At 39.0% G+C, this 22846-nt stretch overlaps 1 pseudogene; it reads left to right on the forward strand.

Moving 5' to 3' along the window:
* The first annotated feature begins 5122 nt into the window (after window positions 1–5122).
* The window catches only part of LOC132109296 (iron-sulfur clusters transporter ABCB7, mitochondrial-like), a 38962-nt pseudogene continuing 21238 nt past the window's right edge, over window positions 5123–22846 (forward strand).

A 22846-nucleotide genomic window follows, 5' to 3' on the forward strand; every position in this document is an offset into this window, starting at 1 on the left:
ATTTGTAGGTGCATCATAGCCAGTAAACCACGGAGTGTCTGTGATCAGTAGCCACACATAATTTTTACATCTAGCCATCATCTCATCTGTGATTATATTCGCTGTAGCCTATGTTAAGATTTGACTATCACAGTGATTAAGATGTATTCACAAGGGGCATTTATGGTGTCACTGCAGCAGTAAATAATAACATCACAATAACATTCATGTAAGAATAATGTATTTATGCCACTTTCTGTAATTGTAGGTGCATCACAGTCAGTCACTGTCTGAAACCCAACTACAACCATGGGTATCTTTGAAGAAGGATGGGACAGTCTTGTGCGGCCACTGTACATGTAAAGCGGGCCTGGGAGAGGTGTGCTCCCACGTGACAGCTCTGCTATACGCAATAGACTCTGCTGTTAAACATCTGGAAGACAAAAGCTGCACTGATGGGCCCAGACAGTGGGGACTTCCTCCTTTGAAAGCGGGCAAGGCTTTGTACGAAGAGGGATCAGGAATTGATTTCTCACATCCTGCCAAAAAGCGTTGTGGTGTAAACAACCAAAGCCATTCAGGTTGTCCATCTGTGAAAAAAGTGGGTGTGTCTGCAGCAGCTATAGAACAATTCTACAAGGCTCTGGATAATGCAACTCCAAACCCTTCAGAGAAGAGTGGTATCCTACGCATATTGCCACACTACTGTAAACAGTTTCAACCAAAAGTGGTGTCTCTGGGTCTACCACAGCCCCTGACTGAGTTATACAGTGCTCAGAACCGGAAGCTGTCTGCCTCGGACCTTGAGAAAAAATGTGATGCGGTATTCAATGATATGGAAGTCACACCAGAGCAGGTATAGTCATCCCTCTTTATCTCATATGACTAAAATGTGCTTTAAGGTGTCATGTCATTAATTTCATCTTCTATAATTTACAATGTTGTAGGCAGTAAAAGTTGAGGAAGAGACACGACAACAGGGAAAGTCAAGGCTATGGTTTGACATGAGGGCTGGTAGGGTGACAGCATCTAGGTTCAAGTCAGCTGCAAGGACAGACCCTACAAATCCTTCCAAATCCCTAATTAGGCAGATCTGTTACCCTGACCTATGCAGATTTTCAACAGTTGCAACCAGGCATGTGTGACATAATGACATAAACATACAGTTACTGTTTTTAATTTCACCATAGTGTAAGTGAGTAAAGAAATTAGATGTTCTTTGAACTTATGTTTCAACTATGGAAATGTATGCAATACATGTTGTGTTCTAATGTAGAGGGCCCCTGCTCACAAAAACATCAAAGAAACAAAAACAAGACAAAGAAATGCATTTATCATTGGAATATTTATTATAGTCAGTATTACAAATTATCAACATTAAATTACAAACATGATGACAGATTACATCCCTCAATCTCTTTGAGTGCCCTTATCTATTTTTAATCCCAGGTGTATGGTGTAGGTCCTTTGCCTATTTATTCCTAATGTTCCTTTTAAATGGTTCCTGTTATATTTAATTTACACCTTTTTAAACTACTCTGTGATATCTGTGATAGAATATGATACAAGAGAATATTATGTGCTATTAAGATTAGGCCAATTTTGGGTACTGACATCTATAGTACTTATAGTTCTTAGGGAAATGAGAGAACAAATCCAATGAAAAGGACACTCAAAGAGCTACGATGACTTAAAGGAATAGTTCACTTTAAAATGAAAATTCTGTCATCATATACTCACTCTCATGTTGTTTCAAACCTGCATGAATTTCTTTCTTCTGCTGAACAGAAAGGAAGATATTTAGAAGATTATCAGTAACCAGACAGTTTTTGGATCCCATTGACTTCCATAGTATATTTTTTTCTACTATGGAAGTCAATGGGACCCAGAAACTGTCTGGTTACTGACATTCTTCTAAATATCTTCCTTTCTGTTCAGCAGAAGAAAGAAATTCATACAGGTTTGAAACAATATGAGGGTGAGTATATGAAAATTATCATTTTAAAGTGAACTATTCCTTTAATAACATTATTTTTCTCATTTTCAGATGGGGATGTGAACATGAACAAAAAGCCAGAGAGACATATGAGGCTTACGCTGCACAACATCATCAGGACCTAAGTGTTCGTGATGCCGGTCTCCATATTGATACCTCCCGTCCCTACCTTGGAGCATCTCCAGATGCCTTGCTGTCCTGCTCCTGCTGTGGCGATGGTATTTTGGAAATCAAATGCCCACACTGTGCCAAAGACACCGGAGTCCTCAGTGCCACTGAAAAGAAACATTTCTGCATTGAGAACACAGATGGTACACATGCACTTAACAGAGATCATCAATACCACTACCAGGTGCAAGCCCAGTTGTTTGTGACGAAGCGGAAGTTTTGTGACTTCATGGTGTGGTCTACATCCGATTTTTTTATACAGAGAATTTTGCCTGATGCTGACTTTTTTACAGAAGCAGTGCAGAATGTTGAGGCCTTCTATAGGTCAGCCATTTTATCTGAGTTATTGGCCAAGACATATACATGCCCAGATAGACTGCTGTCAGACAAAACACAGTCCACAGACTCATGAAGTGAATTACTAGAATTGTTGGGTCTTTGTAAATTATAGTGTGGTCTAGACCTACTCCATTTGTAATGTTTTTCTTTTAATTTCTTATGATGTGATACTATAAATAAAATGTAATTGAATTATTAGTAAGATTTGCCAGTGTGTAATTCTACATACATTTAATATCCTTTTATAAAGTACAACAGCATAGTCAAAAGTTTGAGGGCTGGTTTATTTTACAAAAACATCTTTCAACACGTTTATAAAAGCCAACCTAAATTACATTAATAATGACATTAAGCTAACGTTAGCTACCTTTGTGAATGGGTAGCAGTAACGTTAACGTTAGACTGCACAGCCCTATCACACTAGCTGGCACTTGCTCATTACATAGCTAACTTAGGTTACTCATGTTACAAATGACAATTTGACTGGGTCTCCATCTGGACAAGGATGGCGATATGGTATTACACAAATTAAGTAAACGTAACTGGGAAATACATGAACCTTACCTTGTAAAAAATGCTCGCTGCAAATCCTGGAGTACTTGGAGGGCTGCCAGTCCTTTCGGCTGATAGCAGCAACCCATCGCTGCCTTCTCTCCCCATCAAATGGTATTCGATAAAAAGATATATTGGCTTTACCCTGTCTATTAGCACAGCCCACGGCACAACACGAAATAACCATTTTACAACTAGAACTAACTCAAACACGAACTCATTTGGCTTGCCGTCCGTCTACAGAATAGCTCTTCCGCCGTCCGTCATGGCGTTCAGAATTCGCGCGAGTAGAGCGTGACGTCACGTGCAAAGGGTCTATAGTGAGCTGAATGGATGTATACCTGTTTATTAGAATGCGAGCATCTCTCTGTAGTTTCAGCTTGTCACGAAGCTCTCTCTATCTTGGAAATGCAACTCCAATATTTACCCGTGTCTCGTTTCTTCTTCGTCCCAAAACCTTCTCAGGTCATTTATTTCACCCGTACGTTTGCGCTTCACAGAACGTGCAGGCAAAGCATAATCATGATCCATAACTAAGTTATTGATTGAGGTATAAATACGAATATAAACAATATAAATATAAAATATAATAGTCTCGATCAAGGCTAGCTACTACTTTTTCTTCTTCGTCTCGTCTTTGCTTCTGTTCACCTTTGTATTTGGCGGTTCCGCAGGAAGTTAGATAAACTAGAGGGGTCAAAGTTTATATGACGCCATAGACGGGCGACAAAACGGAAATAAAGAAACGTGCCGTGTCTTCTAATTAAACTATAATTTTCTCCGGATTTTAAAGTTCGTGGAAACTGTCGGGATAATGTAAGTACACAACAAACAAAAAATATATATATAACATAGATATAGTGATATCTGCTATTTTTAAAGCAGAAAAATTACATATTGCGCCTTTAAGTGGACATAGAGCATGTACTACAAAGAAAGCTGAATACATTTATGATGACTCTTTCTCCATGGATTCTTAGAAGTACTAGATGATCTGTCAAATACTAGATTTAAGACATTTTGACACACTTTCACACTGAATGGTTTCTCTGTGGAAATCTCCAAACAGTCAATCATTGCTATTGTGTCCAAAGGACTCCACAAAATAGTGAGGCCTAATTTTGTGCCTGTCACAGTTGTCTAAAACATAAAAAGCAGCATTAAGGCAATAAAAACCTTTAAGGCAGGGATTCTCAACTCTAGCCTTCAGAGTACACTTCCTATAGAATTTAGCTCAAATCTCAATCAAACTCGTCTGCTTGTAACTTTCTAGTAATCGTAAAGATCTTGGTTAGCCTGTTCAGGAGTGTTTTGTTAGGGTCAGATCTCAACTCTGCAGTAAAGTGGTCCTCAAGGACTTGAGAACCCATGTAATAAAGGTTCCCAATGCTTTATTTATAGATGATTCTTCTGCACAATCTGACTTTGCTGCGGCCTGGAACTGAACTACTGGTTTCGTCTGGTCAGAGGAGAACTGGCCCCCAACTGAGCCTGGTTTCTCCCAAGGTTTTTTTCTCCATTCTGTCACCGATGGAGTTTCGGTTCCTTGCCGCTGTCGCCTCTGGCTTGCTTAGTTGGGGACACTTCATCTACAGCGATATCGTTGACTTGATTGCAAATAAATGCACAGACACTATTTAACTGAACAGAGATGACATCACTGAATCCAATGATGAACTGCCTTTAACTATCATTTTTGCATTATTGACACACTGTTTTCCTAATGAATGTTGTTCAGCTGCTTTGACGCAATGTATTTTGTTTAAAGCGCTATATAAATAAAGGTGACTTTGATTTTGACTATTTTCAGATCCCTGAAAAACTATCAGACATCCTGAGTTTACGCCACAGCAGTCAAGTTTTCTTCTGTGCACACACAAGTAAGTTACGTTCAGTTAGCGACACCGAATGTAACATCTCCTCCAGTTTTCAATAGAATTCAATATAATAGTTCCTTTCAAATAGTCAATTTTATGGCGCTTTTCCACTGCATGGTACGGCAAGGTACGGGTCCCTTTTGGACGGTTTTCCACTGGGTACAGTACCACTCTCGTATTTCTATTGGCTAAAGGAGGCGCCTGCGTGGAAGTGACGTCACGCGTGACGTTCCGCCAGCTCTTCGGTTCAGCATGGCGCCGCTCTTGGTCTCGCTGAAGCGCGGACTTCACTTTCAAAGGCGTAAATTGTCCCTGCTGCTTCAGCAGAGCAGCGCCGTTCACGCGTGGAGCTGTCACGAGCACAGAGCGGCGAATACACGGAGAGGGCGGAGCACGTGTCCGGTACATTCACCTCTGTCACACACTTCACGAGACAAGGTCAGACTTTATAAACAGAAGAGTTCACCAATGCAGTCTCGCACTGTACTGGGAAGAACTGCCAACACAGTCTGTCTGGTGTGTTGTTTCTGTGGTTTTCTTTCATGCTAGCCGTTGTTTACTGAAGTCGGAAGTTGCTATCGTGGTTCTGATTTATGAAGTTATGTGTCAATAATCTGTTGCGTAAATGTGACACTCACTCGCTGTTGGTCTTTCGCAGGAAACTTCAGTAACTTTTTCTGCTAGCTACTAATTTTACTTTTACTCAAGTAACACAAAGTTTTACTTGAGTGTAAGAATTGAAATACTAAATTTTAAATGTTCTGAATTATTAAAGGCAAAAATAATAACAATAAAGAAATACAACAGCAATGCGTAAAAAGAAATGACATGATGCCTTGGAGACGAGTGTAGTAAAAGTAAAAGTCTTCAAGAAACACGGATAAACTACAGATACTTTTTAAATGTTCTCGGGTAAAGTAAAAATACTTCACTACTGTCCAGCTGTGGTTCAAGATTATAATATACGCTGATGTATAATGTGAGGGTTACACATTGGACAACATGTTTGCATATGAAATAAGTTTTACCCGTGGAACCCTTTGCTGTTATTACATCAGAGCAGAGCTGCAGACATTAAATATGTGATGATTATTATAACATTACATTTAGGCCTGCTCCCATTGCCTGAAGGGCTGCATTGATTGAGCCGTATAAACAGCATCAGCGATTATAACGGGAGTTTTGGTGAAAGTGCAGAACTCAAATCACTCATGCTGAGCTTGAGAATTAAATAGTGGTAAACTAAATGTACTGTTATGAGGTGAGCATGGTGGAATAGAGATACATTGTAAAACAAATATTACTGATTCCCATTAAACAGGCTTTTCACTAGTCGTGACGGTCTGGAACCAAATTAATATCAGATGGAGCCAGCTGAGTCTTTCAGAAGAGGTTTTTATATATGATACAGTTTTGGAAACAGGTTAAAGTATGCACATAACTCTCAAGTAATCCACGGAGAAGGCTAATATACATTCCACATTATATGTAAATTGTCTAACCTTGTATTTCTTGACTTTCTTTCAGTGGTCAAGTCAAAGTCGAGCGTCATCAACATGGTCCAGCAGCAGAGCTCAGAGAAGCACCGAGATCTTACAAGCAGTAAAAGTGTGTGGAAAATAAAACTCTTTTTTTTCATGACATTGATTCATGTTTGAGCACAATAAGAGAAGTGTTAATGAGTCGATGTGTTTCAGCATTCACAGAGTCCAGAGAGACCGTGCTGGCACGGCCACGCAGGCGGAGGACTCAGCGCAGACCCCAAAAATGTGGTAAGGGGTTTTCTTTTCTTTTCTTTTTTTCATATGTATAAAACTGAGATTCAGTCCATATCGAGGAATTTTCATTAAAACTCATACTTTGGCTTATTGTGCAATATTAATTGGTGCTTGTTATTCCAAAATTGTCTATCTTACATTTATATTTAGTCATTTAGCAGATGATTTTAAACAAATGAGGACAGTGGAAGCAATCAAAAACAACAAAAGAGCAATGTCTTTGTGGTATTTAGTCAAAATGTAGTAAATATAAAACATCAACGGACATCAACAAGCCTCTCATTTTTCAACTTCCAGGCAAAATTCATATCTGAATGTCAGAAACAGAATTTAAAGCAGAACTTCATACGCACCCTCTTAGATTTGATAGTATTGTCAGACTAATCACGCGTACTGTTTAAACAATCACCCAAGTACTTCTGTGTTGTTCAAATCTCAGTTTCTGACCCTTGTATGTTTACCGGTGTCACTTGCTGACTATATCTATTATAAATCAACCACAGTTTCCTTAGTCTTACTTGCACTTAGCCTAAGATAGTTGATCTCAAACCTGGTCTATTATAGAGAGGTGGTTACTCTGGTGTACGCCAGCATTTACTGTCTTACTTCTCAGTAGTGTAGGGTGGATAGTATTATATGCACTAGAGAAATTAAAGATCGTACTATTGATGGTGTTACCTGGAGAGACTTGTGTGCTTTGTGTAATGGATAAATAATTGCATTGTTTTATAAGCACACTGTAGTACATGTGTAGATGGGTTGGTTAGCTTGTCATCAGTGGATGGACGGCCAGTCATGAGCATTGAGATGGATTGCAGAGGGCTTTGTGGATCTCTGCTGCCCTCTGCTGCAGATATGGGGTGTCATACAGCACCACTTAATAATTTACATTAATATTACAGGAAATGCCTGGGATGTTGGGATGTTTGATTTTAAATAACATTTTGTTTTGCTTTGAAGAACTGGGTTTGAGAGAATGACAGTTGTGAATGAAAAACTGTGTGTTTAACTGTGTTTAACACACACACACATACATATATATATATATATATATACACAGGTGCATCTAAAAAAATTAGAATATCGTAAAAAAAAAAAAAAAAAAAAAAAGTTTTTTTTTGTCTGTAACTTATTTAAAAAAAAATCATTACAGATTGATTACATATAAAGTAAAATATTTCTAAAGTTGTTTTTGTTTAAATTTTGATGATTAGAGCTTACAGCTCATGAAAGTCAAAAATCCAGTATTCTAAGCAGTGATAAAGACCATGTCGATTAGCATTGCATTATAGATGTACTTTATTATAATGAAAATTATAATAAGAACTCCTATAAACCATATATTGTCGTAGTCATGTGTTTATTAGTCATGTTGAATCGATGAAAGCAGTTTAATCTTGTTTATAGAGCGGTGGAACTATGATGTCACTTTGTAGCGAGTTAGCATTTTAGCATTTCTGGCTCCATCGTCCCAGAGTCAGTGGGGTTTTTGAATGAGAGTTTGGTTAAATCCCCTAAAATAAGGTATGTGGTTCACACAAGCTTTTTATTCTGGGAAACCCTTTTAAAAATGCATATTTTTTGTTGGTTTGTCAGCTGAAGGAAGTGAACTCCTCGGAGATTCTGGCGGCCATGTTGTCGTATGTTTGGCCCAAGGACAGACCGGACCTGCGCGCTCGAGTGGCCATCTCACTGGGTCTCCTCGCTGGAGCCAAGGTGCGTTTCTATCATGCCATCGCTTTATCATTTAATGGGGCATTGTGTTTTGATACAGCTCTAGTTCTGTGACGAGTAACGTTTAGGCTGTTTCTATTCTGATATGTTTTGCTGTAATGGTGTAATGTTACGATGGTCTGCAGGTTTTCTTTGTCTTTACAAAAAGTCTGTCAGAACTGCTGGAACCAGCTGATATGAAGTGCTTCCGATTTTGGATGCAAAATACTGTATATCTCATTCCAACAATTATGGATAAGGATGCAAGCGTAAGGAAGAATTGCATCAAACAGCACATGCATCTGGCAGGAGGACAAGTGCATACAACAGTTCATTTGGACGTGTATAATATATGAAGCACGTCTCTGCTCTTTAGGACAACCTGGATCATGCACTTTTCCCACAGAGTTCACGCTGTCCTTCATTATTTTCCAGATACTTTCACAACATAAAAGAACATACTGTAAAAAAAAAAAAAAGGAGCACAATGTACTGTAATGTTCTGTATTATTATTACTATTATTATTATTATTACTACTAGTATTTTGAGTGTCCTTGCAGAAAAGTATCAGTACATTTTCCTTATCTTTTTTATTTTTCTTACAGTCTATATCTTGTTTGTAAATATATCAATATACCTCACAAAATCAGTACTTTGATTCTTTGATTATATCACAGAAGTTAAAACAAAGCTGCATTTATTCATAATACATGCAACTAAAAAACCTGTATTGACATTTTTGGGTACAATTTGTACCAAAGATTTATTTTTATTAAATATGAATACGAGTAGAAGCAATGTACTCTAAGGACCTTTTGAATGATTTATTTATTTTATTTTTTCCCTTAAGTCCACTTATAATTGAACAGGCTTTTTTATTTCTTCTTTTTATAATTTAGTAATGTGAGAGCATTTGCATCCTTTCATTGAGTATGTGAATGAAATGATCTGTTTTGGAGCTGCTTCTCCTTTAAAACGTTTCTCTCCTTCTTCTGATTATCTAACATCATTTTGGGGCGACTAATATAACACTAATCAGTTTGCATGCTACAGAATTGCATAAAATAGCACCGTTTTTAACCGTTTCATCTTTTGAAAAAACGATGTGCATCCCGATGTTCTGGAGAATGGCTGGTTTTGCTGCTTGTTTTCAGTAGATGCTCTTCTTTGTTTTTCAGTGAGAAGAAAGTCTTGAGTTCTGAAACTCAGTTTGTTTTTGTAGTGGTGTTGAACCCATACATGTCAGAAGATCAAGTGAAATTGGATCCCCCACATCATGATAACTTTAACAAACCACTCTGTCACACATTAGCTCGAAGTTATTCTTCTTTTCTGTCTGCACCAATTTACACCCAGAAAATAAAATGTGTTTTTTTTTTGACACTTTCTTCTTCCCCCATCAGCTTGTGTGATATTCTCAGCGCAAATGACTGGCTGATGACATTTCACTTATTTACTGATATCCTTGAAATATCAAGGACACATCTTTTGGTGGTGAATTCACTATTTTTTCTGATTGAAAGAGTGCCAACCCCTGTTTTGGGATTACACAATTTCTTATATATTTATTTTCCCTCCAGTTCTTTCATATTTATGTATTCACACAAAAACTTCAACATCAGAAACTCTTTTAAATGTGTGTTTGATCTTACTCTGTGTGTGTGTGTGTGTGTGTTAAAGTAACCAGATATATAACCCAAATCTAAGGAGTGTGCCATGTCTGCCTGTGTATGTACCACGTGTCTGCAGACATAGATAAAGACTGACGAGGGCTTCATAAACAGACAACTCTCTTATGCATGGAGGGAATCGTCCACTTTTATTGAACTAATAGAGAAAGCTAAACCCGTTTCCGAGCCACTTGCCTCCTGACTCTGTCCTCTTGGAAAAGGGCATTGCTATGGATGTGTGCTGTTTGAAGGAGAAATTATCTCTGAGGTGTTGGCAGCTCATTCTGATCTTCCACAAATGAAGCTTCAGTGCAGTAATTAGTACGTTACGCATCCCTGCTTTGCTTTGCTGTGACATTACTTCTTGTAAAAGCAAGACTGCACTACTTTCTTTTACAAAATAATAATTCGGTTTTTTGTATTTACTGTGATAGTTAGTGGAATCCAGTGTTTGTGGTGTAAACTTTGTGCTGCACAGACGTCAGTCAGATTTGGAACGACTTGAGGTTGAGTAGATGAGAATTCATCCAGAAAGATTGTTTTCTAATTGGGTTTTTCTCTGATTTTTAGTATATTTTAAAATACGTATGTACAGTTTAGTTTAATTTGAAACGGCACACAATTAGATTGTGCTGGTGGTTTTATTCAGTTTACTCTTTTGTAGAGATTTTTAAGCAAAACACAAACTAACAAACATACCATTTTAAAATACTGGTAGAAAATATGCTGAACTGTCGTGAAAAATGTCACCGTACAAAACACCTTGCTGGACTTTTTGAGGTGAAATACGACCAGGACATGTTCTTGAAACTCAAGATTCATCATCGAGGGCTGTAGAAATGTGTCGTTCACCTAAAATGAGTCACACATGATGAAAGGAGTGAGCAAAAGTGGGGCCAGATTCAAGGGAAATGTCGCGCCGCTGTTTATTGGCGCGACCCAGCAGCTGTCCGCAAGCTTTTAATTCTCTTTAATAACCATTTCAGTTCCATTAGTGGATGCATCAAGCGACTCATTTCGAGCCGTGTCTGCTGTTAAAGCCTCATCATGCCCATCAGTGCACTCAGGAACCAAGAAAAACACTTGGCGTGCTCACATCTACCTCTCCTTTTTTCTGTCCTCCAGATAACCAATGTGATGGTGCCCTTCATGTTTAAATATGCAGTGGACGGCCTGAACCAGATGTCGGGACACATGTTGAACCTGAGCGACGCACCGAACACGGTGGCCACCATGGCATCAGCTTTTTTGATTGGCTGTGAGTCCTGCCCGCTCCTGTCTTGGCAGGTGTTTGGCTTTGTTTTGGGAAGCGTGCTGCATATTAAGCGCCAACTGACCTTTCCCCAAAAGTTTTGGGTCAATATTTCTTTTTCGAGTCGGTGTGATGCGTTTGGTCATGCATGCATCTGCGCTGGAAGCAAATGCAGTTTGTAAGTTTGCTTCATTTGCTCATCACTTTGACAGCATTGACCTCAAACTCCTGGCTGAACTATAACAGTGTGTCAGCAGCAGAGAGAGAAATCGATCCACCTCAGTGGTTTCTTACACCATTGCCATCCGTGCACCAAAATTAGGAGCATTATTTATTGAATATAACGTTATTTTACTCTCCTGAGATAATAGTTTTAGCACAGTGCTCATCTTATCGTGTTGGTGTTCTGTGACCATTGTTCACTTTTCAATTGTTGATTTAAAAATTAATTAATAATTTTTCAGTTTTGGCATTTTCAGTTAATTTTTAGTTTAATAAATGTATTTTTTTTTTTATTTACTGTATGTCTTTATAGCTTTTATTTTTCAGTTTATTTTAGTACATCAAGTTAAACCAATTTAAACTAAGAAATGTTGCATATGCAACTAGCTGACATAAAACATATATATATATGTGTGTGTGTGTGTGTGTATATATGTATGTATGTTTTAGCTATAGTTAAATGTAATATAAGCCTGCCCTGAATCTTATAGCACATGAAAGGAGTCATAGCAGTTTGTCCTGGGTTTTCCATCAGGTCCTGTATATAGTTATAGTTTCAGGAGGTTTTCATAATACCTCATTTAATAATACATACCGTATTATTACTAGCACAGAACAGGAATGTGTCAGAAGACCGGAAGGATGTTGTCTTGTAACATTTTGTGTTACAATGGTGTGTGTTTCCACAAACCTCGCCATCATCAGGTGGTTTTCATCCGTGTGTTAGAAGAGAATGGTAGCATCATTTTAACACTCGATGGCCCGAGCATTTACAGTGTCAGTCGAAAACATTAAGGCGACGTATCTGTGAACAGTACAGATGTGATATGAACATGATTTTCCCTGTCATGAATTTTGACCAGTACAGACTCATTTATTTATTCATATAATTCATTCTACTCTTAGTTTGCTTTTGTTGAAGATGGCAGTTTGTGCCACCCAATGGAGCCCAAGTGCATGTTTGAATAAAGATAAATGAAGATAATGACTAGTGGTAACTAAGCACTTAGTGAATTCAGTCTTCCCATAACTGCATATTTTAACGAGAGCCATTAGGTTCTGTGCACACAGACCATTAAATGCTTCTCTGCTGCTTGTGTGATTTGTGTGCGCTGCAAGGCACAGATTATCTGTGCAGAATTTGCTTGATTGATATTGTATTTAAGCCACTATTCATCCTTGAGGCTGTAAATTTAATGCATTAAGAGCAGTTTTGTTTCCCACTAGCAGATAAAACCTAAATGGGAAGTTCATGTCAAATTCATTATTGACTTTTGGTATCTCAATTCTTGCGTCATATTTTAAAAATTAACTATATGGCCATTCATTGTTACTAACAACATAAAGTGTGTTAAGCATGACATTGCGCCAAGGTTTTGTGAAGGAACTGCACTGTTTAATGAAAAGATAATAATTAAGTCATGGAATAGTAACATTAAAACATATTTTATTTGTTTACCTGCAGGTCATGTGACCGTTAACCGATGTCCGAGAACTGTGAACATGAACATACTACCTTAAAAGTGCAGGGGTACTTCGTGTGGGTATATTAGATGAAAGAGGTTTGGATAGCAAAAACAGTTTGTGAACCCTTGCATTACATGTAAATGAGAAATAATGTGAATTTTAACGTGTTCATTAAAAAGACATCAGTAGCTGATGCAATGCTGAGAACACTTCCTAAAATTGAAATGATTTTCCTAAACCAGATGAAACTGGAAGACTTTGTCAATGTACATAAGCAGTAGGCTATTTTCTAAATCAAAGGTGTTTAACAGCCACTGACTAACTCCTAATGAACTTTGTTTGTTCTCCAGTTCTGTTTTAAGTAACTGTAGTTTTGTGAATTTTTTATGCAATTTTGAAGCCCCCATGATTATTTCAAAACTGATATTTCTTGCATATAGTAGCCTTAACAAGGCTCTTGTGACCTGTTGTAATGTTAATGCTAGTGTTAATGTTGTAAAGCAGCTATACAGTGAGTCAGGTCTACTCGTGGGTCAAGAAGAGTTTAAGCTGGCAGATTTAATGAGTTCTGGGTGCTCTTGAGTGAAGACGAAGAAGTCTGTGTTCTCTGTTGTCATGCAGTCTAATGTGTTTCCAGCTTCTGACTGTGTCAACGTTCTCTGAAGCTTGTTAACATTCATACTGATGCACATGCAAATAATATGCAGTGTGCAGTGTTAGGCTCTTCACTTTTGTCATTGCCAGGGGCATGAAAGTGCTGCTATGACTGTCTCCAATAACTCCTAGTTTATTGGAAGTTGTCAACGCCGCACGCAATGACTCCCTTTGTTTCTCCAGCAACTATGTAAATGAGGCGTAAATGAAGTTTTCTGTGCTTTTAAGTTTGTGTTGTGTTGACGGTGCACGCGTATGTTTTCAGACGGTGTTTCCCGCGCCGGAGCCGCTCTCTTCAATGAGCTGAGGAACGCAGTGTTTGGGAAGGTGGCTCAGAGCTCCATCAGGAGGATCGCCAAGAACGTCTTTCTCCACCTTCACAACCTGGACCTGGGCTTCCACCTGAGCAGGCAGACGGGAGCGCTGTCCAAAGCCATCGACCGTGGCACTCGAGGAATCAGCTTCGTGCTCAGCGCTCTGGTCTTTAACCTGGGGCCTACACTCTTTGAAATGATCCTGGTCAGCAGCATTTTGGTAAGTCCAAAGGATATACTCATATGTTTATAAGGTCACACTTTATTTTAAGGTCCAATTCTTGCTATTAACAAACCATTAACTGACTACTAATTAGCTGATTATTAATATTTAGTAAGGTAGCTGTTAAGTTCATGGGCACATTTACACATTAGTGAAATTGTAGCAAAATACTGCAAGCATAAAAGGTCCATTGTCTCAACTCAGTAGGATCCCAAAAGGCTATGTTCAGCCTTCAGGCAAACCGTCTTTATAATTTTAATTTTTTTTGATCCTGTAATTTTGGGCTTCTCTGGGATGGGGATGATGTTGGAGCGTTTGACGCAAGAAAGGACTTCGCACAGCTCCAGTGGTCTGTTGAAGATCTGTGTGAAGATGGACAGAGCAGGTTTTCAGTCAGGCTGGTGTAACACAATCTGGGCCTGGTGCTTTCTTTCTCCTCTGCTTTCTGAAGAACTGGCGCACATCAACTTCACTGATCTGAAGTGTAGGAGTGGGCGAGAGGGGGGTTGCAGGAGGTATTAATGGTGTTTTTCAAACCTGCAATACAACTCATTCAGATTGTCTGCTAGATGCTGATTCTCCACAGTGTAGTCTTTCAGACCTTTCAACACTGAAGCCGAGTCACTGGAAGAGAACCGGATCCTTAGCTTTTCAGAATAATTCCTCTTTGCCACTCTGACCTCCTTTTCCAATGTGTCTTTGGCCTGTTTATACAAGGATTTGGCCTGACAGAGCTGTCTGAGTTTTGCAGTGAACCACAGTTTGTCATTGTTGTAAGTTAGATGAGTCCTGGTAGGAATACACATATCTTCACAGAAACTGATAGAAGATGTAACATTCTCTGTGGCAGCAGCTTCAAAAACACTCCAGTCAGTGAGATCAAAACAAGATTGTAAATCCTGCTCTGCTTCTTTAGTCCATCTCTTCACAGTCCTTAAAACAGGTTTAGCTGATTTCAGTTTCTGTCTGTAGGTATAAGATGAACCTTAAAACAGGTTTAGCTGATTTCAGTTTCTGTCTGTAGGTATAAGATGAACCAAACAGTGATCAGAGAGCCCCAAAGTTGCTCATGGAACAGAGTGATATGCATCTTTTATTGTGGTGTAACAGTGATCCAATATCTTACTGTCTCTGAAATGTGACATGCTGTCTGTATTTTGGCAATTAACGGGGAAAGTTTGCTTTATCAAAGTCCCCAAAAAATGATTAAAACAGAGTCGGGGTGTCGTTGTTCTGTCTCTGTGATCTGATCAGCGAGTTTCTGTAAAGAACGAACAAGTGAAACTCCCACAGCGAATAGAATGGCTTACATTTAATGAAGAGCGCTTCTAGATCAGGACAGCATATCTTCTTTAACGCTGTTACGTCCGTACACCACCTTTCACTAGCCGGGTTTCCATCCAAAGTTGCTAATTTAACTTAAGTGCAAAATTGGAATATCGCACAATTGCAAACAAGCAGCGTTTCCATCCAACGAGTCCAAGAGAACAAAATAGTCACCTCCTGATAAACTGGCTATACATCACTGAGAAAAGTAGGAGAAGCTACTGAATATAATAAGTTACCTATATAATAAATTACTTGCACCTAAGAACGAGCAGATGAAACACAATGAATGTGGTCATTGCTTTCGGAGGTGGATGCTGCTGTTTGGGAGACGCAGTCGTTTAACAGTTCTGGAGGCAGTTAAACAGAAGGACTTTGATGACAGACTTTGCTCTGGCATTTCCGAGTGACCATAACAACATTTCAGATGCTGTGGAACATGATCGGTCCACTGGTTAGTCAGGATTTACCATCCAATAGCACAGTCACATGATTTTTCAATGCACTTGGAGGAATTTATTCGCAAAATGCATTTCCATCTCCCATTATTCGCATTAACCCTTTTTTGCACGAGTCAAAAACCTCAAGCGAGCGTAAAAACATTTTTGTGAAATAAAGCATTTTTATTCGAAATTCATTGTTTCCATCACTCGATTCTGATGCGATACTTTAAAATGCGCATAAAAGCAGGGTGATGGAAACCCAGCTATCGATGTAAAAGCATATCCCGCCGCGTGATTTCCTCGTTGATTCTGCGTCACGATCCGCTCTGAACAGGTGAAAGCTCGGCAGATGTAGCACGCTGTCCAGAATGGCGTCATTCAGCCAGGTTTCCGTTAAAAAAAAAAAAAAAACAGCAGAGTTTTTAGAAACGCTTATTTGTCTGGGAGAGCAGGAGTTTGTCCGTTTTGATGTGTAGAGAGTGGAGATTTGCCAGATGGATGCCAGGCAGAGCTTCACAGCTTCAGAGGGGCTCGCTTCCCCCGTCTGCGCGTCCTAAAGCTTTTGATCACGCTGCTGCTCCGCCAACTACAACGTTCAGCAAACCTCCAAATAATTGAAAACCGGTAGAAGATTTTTTGGTTTGTTCTGCTGTTCATCCCTGGTAAAACTGATCATGTTTGAGGAACAAAAAAAAGGAAAGTCTAAAAAAAAAAAAAAAAAAAAAAAAAAACACACTAAAGCAAAAGCCAAGCACTGTGGCTTCATCTTTTTACTCTGTTGTAGCTGAAAGAGAGCGCTGGACATTCACATTTGATTCCTTCTGCACAGTTCTGCAGCAGAACTTAGAGGGATGCATAGCAGTGAATATATTGAAAACAAGTCATTCTTTATTTCCCAGGCTAATGTGAGACTCCATTAGTAAAATGACACTCTTGTGTATAGCACATCATTAACCCTTATGCTAGTGCATGCTGCACTTTCGCAAGAATGAGCTGAAATCTTCTGAAGTCACATTATGTAACATGGTGTAAGGATTAGAGCGTTAGAGCTCTTATTTATTCACTCATAATCAATGAAGTGTCCACTTGAGATGCAGGTGAGCCCATACAGAACCCAGATTTGACCGGACATCTGCAGACACACAGATCACGAGAAACACACACATCCATGTACAATATGTAATCAGAGACCCTTCCCTCAGTCACGTGTGCTCACATGAGATTGTAATACTTGACTAGTATTAATTGTGGTTTCTTTATGTCAAGTCAAGTCACCTTTATTTATATAGCGCTTTAAACAAAATACATTGCATAAAAGCAACTGAACAACATTCATTAGGAAAACAGTGTGTCAATAATGCAAAATGATAGTTAAAGGCAGTTCATCATTGAATTCAGTGATGTCATCTCTGTTCAGTTAAATAGTGTCTGTGCATTTATTTGCAATCAAGTCAACGATATCGCTGTAAATGAAGTGTCCCCAACTAAGCAAGCCAGAGGCGACAGCGGCAAGGAACCGAAACTCCATCGGTGACAGAATGGAGAAAAAAACTTTGGGAGAAACCAGGCTCAGTTGGGGGGCCAGTTCTCCTCTGACCAGACGAAACCAGTAGTTCAATTCCAGGCTGCAGCAAAGTCAGATTGTGCAGAAGAATCATCTGTTTCCTGTGGTCTTGTCCTGGTGTTCCTTTGAGACAAGGTCTTTACAGGGGATCTGTGTCTGGGGCTCTAGTTGTCCTGGTCTCCGCTGTCTTTCAGGGATGTAGAGGTCCTTTCTAGGTGCTGATCCACCATCTGGTCTGGATACGTACTGGATCCGGGTGACTGCAGTGACCTTGGAATAGGAGAGAAACAGACTAATATTAGCGTAGATGGCATTCTTCTAATGATGTAGCAAGTACTTAGGTTGTTATGGGAAGTGTTCCCGGTTCCGGTTTACCTAATTAATGCAGCCTAAAAATCCTTTAACGGATTTGGATATTAAAAGCATATTAGTATGTTATGTGTAAGCCAGGTTAAAGAGATGGGTCTTTAATAAGCATGTAACGATTCACTGAACTTGCGATGCGATACGATTCACGATACTGGTTTCACGATACGATGTTCTCACAATTGTTTGTACAAAATGAGATTTAAGAAAGATAAATGAAAAAGTTTCCTTTTATTATTTCATTCTCACTCAGACAAAATGCTGTACATTTCTTTTTGAAACTGAAATATCTTTGTCAAAAAACAAAACTAAATTGAAATATTAAAACAAATCCCAAATAAAATAATACAAATAAAATAAATATTTTCATATAAACAAACTAAGGCTTTGCCAGTGCTCTTTCCTAGCTTAGAATTTTTTATTTTTTATTTTTTTTTTTACATGTTTTTTTAAAGAAATATCAGCATATCCACATTTTCTGGGCGAAGCTGAGATCTCTGCACATTCACAATGTCCCCTGCTGATGAAAAAACCCTTTCACTAGGGACAGAGGTGGCTGGTGTGGAGAGATATGCTTTTGCTATATTGGATAGCAGTGGGTATAGCCTAGCATTCTCTTTCCACCACTTGAGTGGACAGCTATTGAGGGAAATGGATGTTTCAGCTCTGTACTTATTCATTTCTGCGTCAATCTGACTGATGTGCTATGCAACTGGTTCATCGAAAGTCCCTCCAAGGAGATCTTCCAATGCTGTTTTCTTGGAAGGAGGTTGTTTCAGCTCTGCTCCTGCTCTGTCTGTCTGGTCAAGAGGCTGCTCTGCTGCAGGGGGGGTGACCACTGGCACCTTCTTTGCCCTCATCCTGCACAGAGGAATAGCAGAAATAAAAAGACTAAGTAAAATCTAAGTACAACATTGACAGGGGTTTCACATTGTTATAAAGGCAAGATTTTAATATCATTTGTTATAATTTGTATCATTAATACTCAGTTTACACAAACACATTTGGAAACACATTTAGAAAAATATGCCATAATAAAAAAAATCAATTTAGAGAGAGTAAAATAAATACAATTTAGAGAAAGAGTAAAATAAATACAATTTAGAGAGAGTAAAATAAATACAATTTAGAGAAAGAGTAAAATAAATACAATAGGCTACCTGGTTCTGCAACATCAGTACAGCTTTCTCCTTCAGTCTGTGGAATACATCATCGCGTTGGTCTGTCTCTAGATGAGGCAGAGCCCGGAATCTGGGGTCTAATGCGGTGCACTCCAGCAGGTGGTTGTACTCTTAAGTGTATCTGTTGTAAAGGTTGTTCAGTATAGCTCTCTTTATGTTGCTCACAGTGGGGGAATCTTCTTCGTTGGATGCCATGTTATGCTCGATCATATGCTTTAAGGGCACAATGAGAGACACAGTGGGGTTTTTTTTCGTCACACAGCACAGTGGTGGCCGTTTTGAGTGGCTTTAGAAGCTTCACTATGTCCTCCGCATCACGGATGTTTGAGCCATCCAAAGTATCGATGTCACGGACATTTAGTCGAACGTCGTTGGTCAGTAGAGTTGCTGTCACAGCCGCTTGCTGTTCGAGATAGCGTTCCGCTCCAGCAGCAGTATCTGTTTGGCTGCGAGCGCAGCTGTGGAGCTTCGGTGAAAAAAGGCAGCAATACGCCTCACTCTGCCCAACAAACGGCTCACGCGGGGCACACTCAAACCCGCCATTTTTGCTACTGTTTAAAGTTACAGCTTGTTCGCTGCTATCGCGCCTGCAAAGCGAAGTCAAAATATAGGCTACTGCTTCAGCGCCCCCTGCTGTTTAACACGTGTATCGCGATTCGTTTAACATCTCAACCGACCCGAATCGTCATATATTATTATCGATTTTCAACCGGCTCGGAGTGCATCGTTACATCCCTAGTCTTTAATCTAGATTTAAACTGCAAGAGTGTGTCTGCCTCCCTAACAATGTTAGGTAGGTTATTCCAGAGTTTAGGCGCCAAATAGGAAAAGGATCTGCCGCCTGCAGTTGATTTTGATATTCTAGGTATTATCAAATTTCCTGAGTTCTGAGAACGCAGTGGAGGATTATAATGTAAAAGGAGCTCATTCAAATACTGAGGTGCTAAACCATTCAGGGCTTTATAAGTAATAAGCAATATTTTAAAATCTATACGATGCTTGATAGGGAGCCAGTGCAGTGTTGACAGGACCGGGCTAATATGGTCATACTTCCTGGTTCTAGTAAGAACTCTTGCTGCTGCATTTTGGACTAGCTGTAGTTTGTTTACTAAGCGTGCAGAACAACCACCCAATAAAGCATTACAATAATCTAACCTTGAGGTCATAAAAGCATGGATTAACATTTCTGCGTTTGACATTGAGAGCATAGGCCGTAATTTAGATATATTTTTGAGATGGAAAAATGCAGTTTTACAAATGCTAGAAACGTGGCTTTCTAAGGAAAGATTGCGATCAAATAGCACACCTAGGTTCCTAACTGATGACGAAGAATTGACAGAGCAACCATCAAGTCTTAGACAGTGTTCTAGGTTATTACAAGCGGAGTTTTTAGGTCCTATAATTAACACCTCTGTTTCTTCAGAATTTAGCAGTAAGAAATTACTCGTCATCCAGTTTTTTATATTGACAATGCAATCCATTAGTTTTTCAAATTGGTGTGTTTCACCGGGCCGCGAAGAAATATAGAGCTGAGTATCATCAGCATAACAGTGAAAGCTAACACCATGTTTCCTGATGATATCTCCCAAGGGTAACATATAAAGCGTGAAGAGTAGCGGCCCTAGTACTGAGCCTTGATGTGTCTAATATTCACCTCCACAGGTTGATTAATCTGAATCCTTTAGTGATGGCAGAAACATTAACTCTAACAGCATATTTCTCCATTTGTCACACTCCATTAGGTGGTGAAATGGTGAAAATACAAGGTAAAATGAATATGAGTGTGGATCATGAGGATAGATGATGCATCTCATCTCTGGAGACTCATTCCACGTTATGTGTATGAAGACGTGTCGCTCTTTCAGTTCCTCACAGCTGTTTTGTTTCTCTGCAGTATTATAAATGTGGCGGTCAGTTTGCTCTGGTCACTGTGGGATGCTCTCGGCGTACACCGCTTTCACCATCGCTGTCACGCAGTGGAGGTACTGTGTGTGTCTGTCAGAGAGCAGTCGTTGTCTGTTGCATTGATCACTGCTGTGCTAATCACCATCTGTGTCTCTGTTCAGGACGCGCTTCAGGATCGAGATGAATAAGGCTGATAATGAGGCTGGAAACGCTGCTATTGATTCTCTCCTCAATTATGAAACCGTTAAGGTGGGTCACATGATAAACTGTACTTACATTGAAACATTTGCAACATGCTTGAGTAAAGTCTGCAACCCTGCTTTAAGTTTGTTTTCTAGCAACAAATGCTAAATTATGGAAGCCCATTTGTGCCACTGAATAAAAAAAGGTCATTGTTACTTTTTCGCATTTCTGAGTTTACATTAAAGACTTTTTTCAGAATTAAATTATTAAAAATCACAGTTGTGAATTACAAAGACAGAATTGCATGATAGAAACTTTTTTGAGAAATAAAGTCAGAAATGCTAAATATAATCTTGCAATTCTGACATTATAACTCTCAGAAATCTCACAATTGCAAATAAATATTTTGTTATTCTGACTTTATTTCTCAAAATATAGAGCTTCTAACACAATTTCAAGTCTGTGTCACACAATTCAGAGACATAAGTTAGAATTGCAGGAAAAAAGTCAGAAACAGGCTTTCGTACTGAAGAGATAGTTTAACCAAATATAAAAAATTTGTCAAAAGTTTGAGGTTCGTTTTCACACATCGTTTAAGCATGTTTGAGATTCAGTTTTCCATAATTGATGTGCTCTATGTAATGCTGGGTTGACAATATCAATTAATCGATTTGAATCACTGCTATGATTGCTAGAAGCACAACAAATGGCAATATCTGTTCTAAATTAGGCTCAAACTATCAAACTCTGACTGGATGCAATCGTAGTTTGAACCTAAAAAAATTGTGCACATAATTCAGTACATGAAAACATTTGATGCATTCACAAAAAAAAAAAAAAAAAAACCATGCACTGTCAGCATTTGACAGTAGCTTCAAATACATTTTACCCAAACGCTACAGTTGTGTTCATATCATACGCTCACTGAATGAGTTCTGCACTCTCTGGAATACTGTTATCATAAACAACAGTGCAGGAACCATGTATAACAGACTGAGAAATGTGCTGTGTCAGAAATACTTCAGGCATCTTTGCAGATTGTTTATTTATGTGTCTTACTATCTAACAGGCTGTAGTGCAACCCTCAGTCCTTCAGCTCAATCTGTTGTGCGCTCTTGTTAAGAGCAGCTTTGTTTCCTGTCTCTGGTGTCAGTGCATGAGGATTTAGTATGACTTTAAGCCCGTGTTCATGCATAAAGAGATCCACCCACTCCAGATCTGTTACACTAGCACAAATACCCCTGTATCTGTCTGTTTGTCTCTAAACACTCACTGACAGTGCTGGGCCTCGCTCGCAAAACAATCCTCCAAACATTTCACTTCCTCTGATAATTGGCACAGGAGTCTTTGCTGAGTTCGATGAGCTATGATGAAATGATCAGAGTGTCATGACAGTGCAGGAGAGCTGTCCGTTATGAGTTAATAAAGGTGCTGAGATTATCGTACTAATCACAAGAAGTCTTTCTCAGTGGCACCATGAAATATCAGCACAGCTTTATGGCATTTACCCTGCCTTTCAAAAGTTTGGGATCAGTAAGATTTATTTATTTATTTTTAAGAAGTCTCTTACGGTCATCAAGGCTGTATTTATTCGATTGGATATACAGAAGAAAAAAACACACTCGTTATCAGTGTCACACGGTGTTTCAGAAATCATTCTGATTTATTATCAA

Source organism: Carassius carassius, chromosome 29 (genome assembly GCF_963082965.1).
Source record: "Carassius carassius chromosome 29, fCarCar2.1, whole genome shotgun sequence".
Classification (NCBI taxonomy): Eukaryota; Metazoa; Chordata; class Actinopteri; order Cypriniformes; family Cyprinidae; genus Carassius; species Carassius carassius.